At 40.4% G+C, this 12,082-nt stretch overlaps 1 long non-coding RNA gene across 3 annotated transcripts in view; it reads right to left on the bottom strand.

Moving 5' to 3' along the window:
- Positions 1-12,082, bottom strand: part of LOC102448719 (uncharacterized) — a 99,339-nt gene that overhangs the window by 58,793 nt on the left and 28,464 nt on the right. For all 3 annotated transcript variants that reach the window (XR_016348833.1, XR_016348835.1, XR_016348834.1), the window contains exon 3: positions 11,339-11,379. This is a non-coding gene — a long non-coding RNA (uncharacterized LOC102448719). The remainder of the gene's footprint in view (positions 1-11,338; positions 11,380-12,082) is intronic.

Below are 12,082 nucleotides of genomic sequence, written 5' to 3'. Positions count from 1 at the left end.
GCAGAGTTCCCGGAGTACCAGTGGGCACTGGCAGGGCAGCGGTCAGCCATGGTGGGACTAGGAGCCCCGGCGGTGGGACCACAGGCTGCTGCAACAGAGAGCCCAGTATGGCAGAGGGGCAGTGGCAGGGGGGAGCTGGTGGGGAGGCAGGCAGCCATCAGAAGGAGCCAGGTTGGGGGGCAAGAACTGACCTCCTCTGGTCTGGCAAAATCCCTTGTTCGGGACCATTCAGATCCTGAGGGTGCCGGACCAAGAAGGTCCAACCTGTACAAACTTAGTAATACCGCTGCATTACATTTTAACTATCCTATTACTTATTTACAGCATTAGATATGTAATAAATTAGTATTTGAATTCCTGTTAATTAAAGGTTAACAGTTGTCTTTTATACTTTGCACAGCTGTGAAAGTCAGCGGGATTTCATATGTTTCAAAAACTGTGGGCTAATGCATAAAATGTATGTTATTAGTCCTTTTCTACAGCATTATATTTACATGAAATAATTGGGATATGTTGAATTCATGAGCTCCTGCATAAACTAAAGTCAACCAGAGAACAGATAAGTAATGTACACCAATTGTGTATTATTTTTGCCTCATGAAAGAAAAAGTTGATTAACATGCGACTTCCACAATACTACTATATTTAGATGATTTTAAGTCTGTTGATTACTGAAATGTGTGGGAGTTTTGAGATAGTAGCAGAATGATGACTTGGACTCATTAAAACAGAAGAATCTTTCCAGGCAGCTCTGTTGTTTGAACACAACTGAAATGCACGTGAATCAAGTGACAAATGCCTAATATTTATTATAGTAAAAGATAAAACATGATCCTTGTGTGAAGGGCTGTTTATTCCAGTAAAGTGTACAAGGAATTTACCTTATGTAGTGATTCAACGCAGAGACTGATGTCAAATAATTTAGCAATTATTTTAGTGGAACAGGAACATACTGACACCAAAGGAACTCATTTGATTCAGTGATTTGACTAACATATAAATGATATATTGCAGACAGCTCAGGAATTCTTGGGACAAATCCTTTTAATTTTATGTGAATAGAACCGCTGAGTTATAGGGATTATTTGTATGAGTGAAGCAAGCAAAGAGATAGGTCACATTTTGTAATTAATATGGAGGATTCACTTATGATGTCTGTATGGTATTTTCTATTTTAGACCAACGGCTTGAGGCCTAACATGAGTCTTCTACAGACTACACTACATAAGTCTGAGTCTTTCTACAAACAAATATAATGCCTTGTCTTCTCTAAAGCTTTTTTGATAATGTCTTAACCACACTGTAAATTATGTAAAAATGTTTTTCTGCTCTTGTAGTATTACTATATTACATGGAATTTAAATGGCAATTGATTGACTTTCTCTCTGGCATTTGTCTACATAGAAATCTCACACCAAAGGGCTTGATCTTAACTGGAACTGAGCAGTTCTGCTCCTACCTGAGGTGAAAGTAAGTGGGTGCACCCTAATGCGCAGCTGAGCTGTCTGAGTTACTGCAAAAGCCAGCAGGGAGCTATTTAAAGATCTAGCAGGGACCTGGGATGAAATAGGACAGTACCTGTAAGAAATGTTAAGTTACTGTCACTGCTGGGTCCTCCTAACTTCATTGGGAGCTGAGAGTTGTCAGAACCTTGCAGGAAGCCTTTAGCACTTCACAGCAATAAAGCACACAATAGGAGAAGTGTACGTGAAGATGTTTTATTTTGGACATGCAAACTAAAGACACGACAGTACAGCCTCTCTTTGGTTCAGATCAAAGGAGGGACTACTGACAAGGCACTTTCTTTGGGTTCTCTTCCACTTTGGAATTTACTTCCCCACCTACTAATCAAAAATAGCTTGAATTTAAGGACTATAGGGCATGATGCTTTTCACAGGCTTTACAGAACATGGTAGAACAAAAGGTGGTAAGCTATTGGAGAAGAAGGGTGGTTTCAGCTTTTGATTTGCTTTGATTTCTGGATGTGGGTCATACTGAATGTCACTGATTCATGTTAGCTAAGTTGGAGTGATCTTTTGAGGTTTTGTGTACTTTTAAATTATGACAGGGGAGCATAGAGCATAAAGGCCTATCTGTTTTCCATTTTAGGGCCCTTGGAAATATAAATGCTGCTGTAAGCAACCAAATATTCATTACCATGACTTGTGCTTAGATAATAATGGTAACTCAGCAGCTATACCTAAGTAAATAACTAGGCACTTGAAGACTTTAGCATAAGACAACATTTATTCTTTTTTAACTATTAATGTGAATTTTTGTCTCTCTTCTTTCACTCTTAAGCGGCTGCATACTAAAACCATATGAGGCCAAATTCTGTTTCTTTGGTTTCTCTTACCCACAAATTAATGCTTGTCTTACTACCCCCAAATTGTTTATTTTCTATATTTTTTGTTTATACATCATCTAACACAATCACGTCCTGATCCCTGACTGTTGTACTCTGCTACACAATACAGGCAAGTTTTATTTTGCACCCACATTATCATCAGGTGGAGATCTCCAATCAACTGTCCACACAAATTATTCCTGGAAAGAACAGGAGTATTCTGGACAGAGAAGAATGTTGAGTGGCCATAGTGATTAGTGGATCAGCTTTCCAAGTGGAGTACCACTTGGAAACAGCTTTCGGTGGTGGAATATGAATATCAGTTCCACAGATGTGCAGGGACTGGGACACATTAATGATGTCCTGGCATCCATTTCAGATTGTTTCTATTCCCGGATTACATGAAGGGCCAGCCATAACTTGACCCATAAAAAGGTCTACTCAGATACAGATCTTTATAAGCTCTGGTACTCATACAGTGAGATCAGATTTGCTAAATAATTTTGATTTATTCTACATAAAACAATTTTAAAAATCTTAAATTGGTTTGTTGATCCTTTTATTTTGGTCTAAATTATGAAATCAGCAAGCTTTTGATAGACTTTCTTATTCAATCCATAGAAAAAAAGGAATCAAACACAACAAACAGGAATTAGTGTTTCTTCCACCTTTAATACAAAGGCAGCAGCGCAGGAGTGGGGAGCTACTTGTAACGGCAATGGTTAACTGTTTGCACTTTCACATCTCTAGTACAGATGCAGTTTACATTTGTGTAAGAATTCTTAAAAGAAGCTATAATGGTACAAAAACTTTTATACAGATATAACTTCATTGGTACTAGGAGAATTTTGCTTTTTTTACCATAATGTCTTACTTAAAAGAGCAAAAGTATGTAGTATAGGTCTGTAATATTGATATTACACTGCTACCATTTTCTGATAAATCTATACCTGCCTTGGAAAAATAATTGGACCCGTGGCCTGATTCAATCTCCAGTGCGGTCATTGGATTCAGTGGGAGTTTTCCAGTGGCATCGGATCAGGCTTCTAATGAAGCCTTCCCTTGAAAGTTCAATAAAACCTATCAATAAAATGTGTAATTCATAGAATCATAGAATCCAAGGGCTGGAAGAGACCTCAGGAGGTCATCGAGTCCAGCCCCCTGCCCAAAGCAGGACCAATCCCAACTAAATCATCCCAACCAGGCCCTTGTCAAGCCGGGACTTAAAAACCTTGAGGGATGGAGATTCCACCACCTACCTCTCTAGGTAACCCATCCCAGTGCTTCACCACCCTCCTAGTGAAATAGTTTTTCCTAATATCCAACCTAGACCTCCCCCACTGTTACTTGAGACCGTTGCTCCTTGTTCTGCCATCAGTCACTACTGAGAACAGCCTTTCTCCATCCTCTCTGGAAGTTGAGGAACATCCTCTTCAGGAAGTTGAAGGCTACCATCAAATCCCTCCCTCACTCTTCCCTTCTACAGACTAAATAGGTCCAAATCCCTCAGTCTCTCCTTGTAGGTCATATGCTTTAGCCCCCTAATCATTTTGGTTGCCCTCTGCTGGATCCTCTCCAATGCGTCCACATCCCTTCTATAGAGGGGGGCCAGAACTAGATGCAATGCTCCAGATAAGGCCTCACCAGTGCCGAATAAAGAGGAATACTCACTTTTCTAGATCAGATGGCAATGCTCCTCCTAATGCATCCCAATATGCCATTAGCCTTCTTTGCTACAAGGGCACACTGTTGACTCATATCCAACTTCTCATCCACTGTAATCCCCACGTCCTTTTCTGCTGAACTGCTACCTAGCCAGTCAGTCCCCAGCCTGTAACAATGCTTGGGATTCTTCCATCCCAAGTGGAGGATTCTGCACTTGTCCTTGTTGAAACTCATCAGATTTCTTTTGGCCCAATCCTCTAATCTGACTAGGTCACTCTGGATCCTATCCCTGCCCTCCAATGTATCTATAGCTCTCCCCTAGCTTAGTGTCGTCCACAAACTTGCTGAGGGCGCAATTTATCCCCTCATCCAGGTCATTAATAAAGGTGTTGATCAAAACCAGCCCTAGAAACAATCCTTGGCACGCCACTTGAAACCGACTGCCAACCAGACATCAAGCCATTGACCACTACCCATTGGAGCTAGCTTTCTATCCACATTACAGTCCATTTATCTAATCCTTACTTCCTTAATTTGCTGGCAAGAATACTGTGGGAGACCGTATCAAAACTTTGCTAAAGTCAAAGTATATCACATCCACTGACTTCCCTATGTCCACAGAGCCAGTTACCTCATCATAGAGGCTAATCAGATTGGTAAGGCATGACTTGCCCTTGGTGAATCCATGTTGACTATTCCTGATTACTTTCCCCTCTTCCAAGTGCTTCAAAATGGATTCCTTGAGGATCTCCTCCATGATTTTTCCAGGGACTGAGATAAGGCTAACTGGTCTATAGTTCCCTGGATTGTCCTTCATCCCTTTTTTGAAGATGGGCACTACATTTGCCTTTTCCCAATCATCCGGGACATCTCTCAGTCTCCATGAGTTTTCAACGATAATGGCCAAAGGCTCTGCAATGACAATTCCCAACTCCCTCAGTACCCTCGGATGCATTAAATCCATGAATTTGTGTATGTCTAGCTTTTCTAAATAGTTCCTAATCTGTTCTTTCTCCACCAAGGGCTGTCCACCTCCTTCCCATACTGCATTGCCTATTGCAGTAGAATGGGAACGGACCTTGTCTGTGAAGATAGAGGCAAAGAAAGCATTGAGTACTTCAGCTTTTCCCACTTTCTGACTCATCTAGATCATCTGTCGCTAGGTTACCTCCCTCATCCAGTAAGGGTCCCACACCCTCCCTGATCACCCTGTCATTACTAACAAGCCTGTAGAACCCTTTATTGTTACCCTTCACATCCCTTGCTAACTGCAAGTCCAATTGTGCTTTCTCCTTCCTTCCTGATTACTCTACTGCATTCTCAAGCAATATATTTATACTCCCTCATACTCATCTGACCAAGTTTCCACTTCTTATAAGCTTTCTTTTTGTGTTTAAGGTCGCCAAGGATTTCCCTGGTAAGCCAATCTGGTCACCTACCATATTTGCTATTTTTACTAAATAACATCTACTGAAAGAACACTATGGACCGAGTGTTCAAGGCTGCAGTTGGTGTTACTGACAACAGAATTTAGCCCAAGGTGGATAATCTGGTCACAGACGCATATCTATAAGTGCGTGATTTTGAGGTTGAGGGAATCTTTGCTTTATGCACTGGATTATCAAATAGCCATCATGATCTCAAAATAGTCTTCATTAATTTCACCCAAAAAAGGGTGAACCTAAGCTAAAATGTATTTGACAATAAATAATGGTCAGAACAGTGATATTTTTATGGACAAAGCAAGAAGATATTATTGTATCTATAACTATCATGTAAAATACTATTGAGATGCTGATGACAACTCCATAGTAAGGACTGTAGTACATTTGGCTACAAAAACTATTCAGCTTATTTGTTGTGTATAAAACAACATATCCTTCCAAATTTACAGCACTTATTCTCAAACACAAGATTAATTTTCTGAGAATTTACAAATGAATGTTATTTTGTTTATGATTTAAAATAAATTAAAAATTGGATTCTTTAAGAAACTTAGCATTTTCCTTGTCAGTATTTTCTTTGTCCTGAATGATCTTAACACTGAAATAAAGCAGACTCTTCAATTTTCCATGTAGTTAACATTAATTGAAATCTTGTATATAGGCATCATCTGAAGACATTACATTTGTAATTAAGATAAGTTATTAATGATTAATTGTTATGAATGGAAATAAATATTTTAAAAATGGAATGTGCCTTTCCAAATAAGATTAAATTTAATTTAGAATCTCAGATACGTTTAGGTGCCTAAACCAGAATCATATGGTTATCCTCTGGAGTTACTGCAGGACAAAGTTGTTTGCGTACTTTAACTAGGCATTTCTTATCTGAAAATACTTAGATTACTCTCTTTCTGACTCATCTAGATTTCTAACGCTTGGTTTTGGGATGCCTACCAACCTCCCTGTAATTTGTTTTTAACCTTAATTTACTATAAAATGGAGTTAAGGTTGAGAGCATGTACCACAATTACTATCTGAAAATAAGAATATATTGTTTTCATATATTGTATCAGCCAGAATACAGAGGACTCTAGAGTTACAATGCATAACTGTGCACTCATCAATTATTCATTTCCCTGAATCCTGAGCGGGTTAGATTTCCATTGGCATGTACAATTATTTCTTAGTAACTATCAATAAAAAATGCCTGTACTCGGAAGAACATAGCCAAATAGAACAGAGGAATGTATAGTGTTCTAGACAACCACTCAGCTTTGATTGGTCACTGTCCTTGATATTCCCTGTCTACTAGTCCACAACAAACATGGAAGACTCAACTTCTTGCCTCACGCTCTACTGTGTTGCTCAGTATCAAAGTTACGGTAATTTGAAAAATGGCTCCAATTCAGAAAGACATTTCAGCATGCATGTAAATCTATGCCTATTCTAGAAAGTACGTAAGTACATGATTAAATCCTACAGGACTTTTCTGACTAGGGATGTTTTCCTGAAGTGGAGTCTGGGGAGGGTGATGGGGAGAGAAAGACAGTCTTAGTGGGTTGTGCCCATAAAAGCTCATGATACCATCTACACGTTTTGTTAGTGTTTAAGGTGCTGCTAGACTACAGGAAGTCCCCGGGTTATGTACAAGATAGGGACTATAGGTTTGTTCTTAAGTTGAATTTGTACGTAACTCGGAACTGGCTCCAGATTCAGCCGCTGCTGCTGAAACTGACCAGGGGCTGACTACAGGAAGCCCGAGGCAGAGTTGCTCTGCCCCCAGCTTCCTGGAATCAGCCACTGATCAGTTTCAACAGTGGCTGAATCTGGAGCCTGGGACAGAACAGCTGGGGCGCAGCCAGGTAGGTCCCCCCAGGACCAACCCGGCAGCACCCCAGCTGCTCTACCCCAGGCATCCACAACAAAAGCCTGGTCTTCTGGAGGGGGGGGGGCGCACTAGCTGCGCCCCCCCCCCCAGCAGACCAGGGAGACCCGGAGCACAGCCGCGGAGGTGGCGGGGTCCTGTGCCTCCAAGGCTTTGCTCCAGGTGTCCCTGGTCTGCTCAGGGTGTCCCTGGTCTGCTGGGAGGGGTCCCCAGCAGACCAGGGACACCCTGAGCAAAGCCGCAGAGGCGGCGGGGTCCCGCGCCTCCAAGGCTTTGCTCCGGAGCAAAGCCTTGGAGGTGCGGGACCTCACCGCCTCCAAGGCTTTGCTCAGGGTGTCCCTGGTCTGCTGGGGACCTCCCCAGCAGACCAGGGACACCCGGAGCAGCTTTTCTTGCCCCAGAGGACGCGGTGGCGGGACCACTACGCGTCTGGGTGGTCCCGCCGCCCGCGAGTTCCAGGGCGAGAAAAGCCCCGTTCGTAAGTGCGGAGACTCGGGGACTGCCTGTATTCAGTGTTCTTTAAGTTTTTCACTGCAACAGTTAGTCTGAGTTACTACATTTAAGTTACTCTACTGACTTTAATGGGCTTTAGATCAGGGGAATTTGGAGAGGCAGCGGCCAATCAGAACGAACATATATTTCATGTAGCAATAAGAATGCAAGAATGACAGCCTCATTAATACATTTCATTATAACAAAATATACCATGTAACATGTGGCTTGTTAAATAATTAGCCAACATATTCTTGATGTTCATTCCTAGAGTTTGTTTATTCCAAAATGTAAGTGTTTCTTTGAATACAAGAAGCAACTTCCATTTATCATTTCATCAAATATACTGTAATTTATAGCAAAGGAAAGAAACAAAAGCAACTTTCATAAAAAGCAAAAAGGCCATAAACATAAAGCAAATGGGACCAATCATGCTGCCACTGACTTCAATGTTAGATGAACTGGTCCCAATATTTTGTTATATATGCTATAGAATCAGAATTGTTACCAAGAATAGCTTTAGGGCCTGATCCTACATTTACACACAAGTAACTTTACTAAGGAGAATAGATCCATTTAAGTAACTAATGTGCAAAAGTGTCTGGGACCTTATTTTGTCATTGAAGTTAAACTGTATGTAATAGTACACTACTGCAAAGGACAAATTAGTGCAAAACAAGAGCTAACCCATTTTTAACTAAAATCCTATATTATGCTATAAAGTTTAACTTTACAGAGTCTACTGTTCATTTTATTATGTGTAGTTATATTACTTAATGTCAACATACCTCAGTTTTGGCTGTATTTATTAATTGCTTATAGTGACCATACAGACATTATTGCTAGAACTGCCATTTCTATAGTAAAATATAGTTACATTTTGAATGTTTTAATAATTTAATAATGCCAATATTTCTCTAATTTTTTTAAAAGTTTGAATTTGTATCTCTCCCTCCCCACCATTTACAGACAGCCAGCCAACCTAAACCAGAAGGAGGGATAGCTCAATGGCTTGAGCAGTGGTCTGCTAAACTCAGGGTTGTGCATTCAATCCTTGAGAGGGCCATTTATAGATCTGGGGCAAATCTGTCAGGGATGATACTTAGCCCTACCATGAGGGTAGGGGAGTGGACTCAATGACCTCTCAAGGTCCCTTTCAGCTCTATGAGATAGGTATATCAACATATAGCTTACTAGCAGATTTACTTGGTGTTGCTCAGGTGTGTAACCCAAGAAATGGTTAGTTGGTTTTTATTGGGAAATAAAAGGAAAATGCAGATGTGTTATGTAAATGAGTGTAATTTTCAAAAAAGAGGGAACAGCCAGACCCCAGGGGAGAGGGGATGGAGGAGGACATCCTAGGCCCCATGAGGAGCGGTGTGGGGGTGTGATTTAGGGAATCCCCAGTCCCCGGGTGAAGCAGCACCGTGGAGAAGTGTGTAGGAAATCCCTATGCCCAGTGAGGAGGCGCAGGGCACAGGGGTGAAGGGAATCCCCATGCTATAAGTGAAGTGGCAGGGGGAAAGGGGAAAATCGCTAGGCCCCTTAGGAATCTCATAGTGGGGGGGAATCTTCACGCGCCTGTGTGGATTGTCGAGGGTGAGGAGATGTGCAGGCTCCCGTAGGTGAGGGGGAATCCCCAGGCCCTGTAGCAGGGTGGGGCAGAATAATGCCCAGGGACTGTAGTTGCAGGGGAGAGAAGAATCTTGTCTGTCGAAGGTAGCTTAGCTGGCAACATGCAGAACCGCGTCTCCAGCCCATCTGTGTCATGCTGGGGACTGTTCCTGGTGCTCACTCTGAAGTATCCCGTCCCCACTTGCTGCTCCCAGTGGTGAATGTGAGGATTGCATCCCTCTCTGCCCCTTTCCATGTTGGGGGGGGAGAGCCCATTCCCACCACTTCCCATGTTCCCAGCACTGCCAAACCCTAACCTTGCTTTAAGGTAGGGTAAGCGGAAGCTGCCTACCAAATTTGGTGGCCCTCACTGTTACCATTTACGAGGCGTTCTTGCATAGACTGACAGGCAGACATTTCATTTCTAAAATGTATAGAGAGACTTGCAGGGTTTCTTGAACATTTTCATAAGGTGCTTATAGCAGACTGTTTCAGAGATCATTTCCCCTCCTACTGGCCATCTCCTTGTACCCTTGTGGCAACTACATAAAAAGTAATATTAGACTGGACCAGCTACCAGCATCTCTTATTTTTAAGTATAAGACAGATCTGGAGCTACAGAAAAAAACAACTGGCAGATTAAAAGGTGGGACAAATGAAAAAAAGGTCAGATTCATATTTACTGTTAATAAGGGCCTGATCCAAAGACCATGAATTCAATGTGATTCTTCTAGCTGACTTCCATAGGCTTTGGATCAGACCATAAAAATGTAGGGGGGGGGGGGGGAGAAATCAAGACATAAGGACATTAATTTTCGCTATCTTTTAATACTGTTTTATAGCTGGAAATGAGGACAGCCGGCACCAGGTGATCAACCAGCTCTCTGCAGACCATTACTACCGTGATGAACAAAAAGACTCAACGGCTTGCTCAACTGTAATGCTACTATTAGTACTAACCCATATTTATATGGCATTTTTTAAACTATTCGTGTTCCTGTAAGCAAAATTCTATACTAATTGTTACAGTACACATCTTTAAGATGCATACAAATGTAAAATATCTGTTATAAAGCAGCTAAAGTAAAAAATATATTTATTTTCATTCTCTCATGAAAAGTTTGATTTGAATTTTTACCTTTTATTACTGAGGTAGCATAGCATAGTTTTCACACTTTCACCAAAAGACTAGCAGTCTTCGCACTGTACAAAGACCTTTCTTTGTTAATTCCTGAATACCACTTGAAAAGTGAAGTACACAAAATAGATTTTCACATCACTGATTGCATTAATTAATTCCTGATAGTTTAGAGCTACAGAATCTGCTGCCTAGGAAACACTGTTTGCTAAATCACAGTTACTGAATATTTAAAAAACCTAAAACTTTTGCATAAGCACATTTAGTGCCTTTTCAAAGCCCTTTGTTATCACAGCACAAACTGCAAAGCCTTCTGCCACTTCTACACAGATTAAACTCCTTTACTGCCACAGATTAAACTCTTATACTAAAAATTTACAGATATAACAAAGTGTAAGATGACGCAGTATCTTAAAATCCAAAATGGTACCATGCAAAATTTTAAGAATACTCATAATGAAATCTTGCACATCCTTATTAAATAAATGTTTAAGAGCAAAGGTGCAATGTAAAAAAAAGTCTTGTCTTCTATAGCAATTTTTAAAAAATGTACTTTGACTAAGAAACACCAGTTTTTATTTTAAAATCTACTTTGTTTAGTTTCATTAAAAACAAATGCTAAATTTATTTTGTAAAATATACCATGAGGCAATAATGGGCTATATAAACACACAACAGAAACGTGCATTTTCCCAAAAATTAAATTAGGCAGAAAATATTACAGCGTCATGGAAATAAGCAGAAATACTTACCTTCTTATCATCCAAAAATATCTTCTGATGATAAAACAGACCTGGTGGTAGAATGAAAAACAAAAAACTGAGGTCTATAAGTCAAACACATATACAAAAAAAATCCCAAAACTACCTCCATAAACAATACATATTACTAAACTTCTGTACCTCCCTCTCATTCCTAGCATCAAATTATAAGGAATCTATCTCAAAATACACATTAAAATGCTCTCCTGTATCCTAGCTGTAGGAACCGACATACTGTATAAATGTACCTATTGTTTCAGAAGTCATGCATCCCGCTGTACAAAATTATGGCCAGTTCCCAAGCGAAGATTTGCTACCACAACAGCTTCTGAAGACGTAATGAGAACAGATTCAGAAGCACTGTGTTTCCCAGTTTGTTGTTATTTTCAGTAAGAGATTTCCAATGATCAAACACGCATTTTTCAGTGCATGCACATAATCATAGTTTAATTGCTGAAGAGGGGAATAAATCTTGTTAGTGCTGCACTCATTTATTTTTACTGGCAATGGTGTTCATTTAAAAAAGCAAATACTTGTTAAGTAATGCAACCATGACCACCAATACCAGAAAAGGATTTCTAACCTGAAAACAGGTAGCTATTCAAATAAGGCATAAAACTCATATTGGCTTCATCTATGAAAACACTGCTACTGCTTTCACAGTGCAAATTCGCCACACTGTTAATCATTTGCTGCAGTCTTTGTGCAAAAGAAAACGGTATAAACAAATTAGTA

Source organism: Pelodiscus sinensis, chromosome 2, assembly GCF_052426305.1.
Source record: "Pelodiscus sinensis isolate ZL-2025 chromosome 2, ASM5242630v1, whole genome shotgun sequence".
NCBI classification, from domain to species: Eukaryota; Metazoa; Chordata; order Testudines; family Trionychidae; genus Pelodiscus; species Pelodiscus sinensis.
Note: the sequence above shows the minus strand (reverse complement) of the source record. Positions and strands in the feature narration are given on the sequence as shown.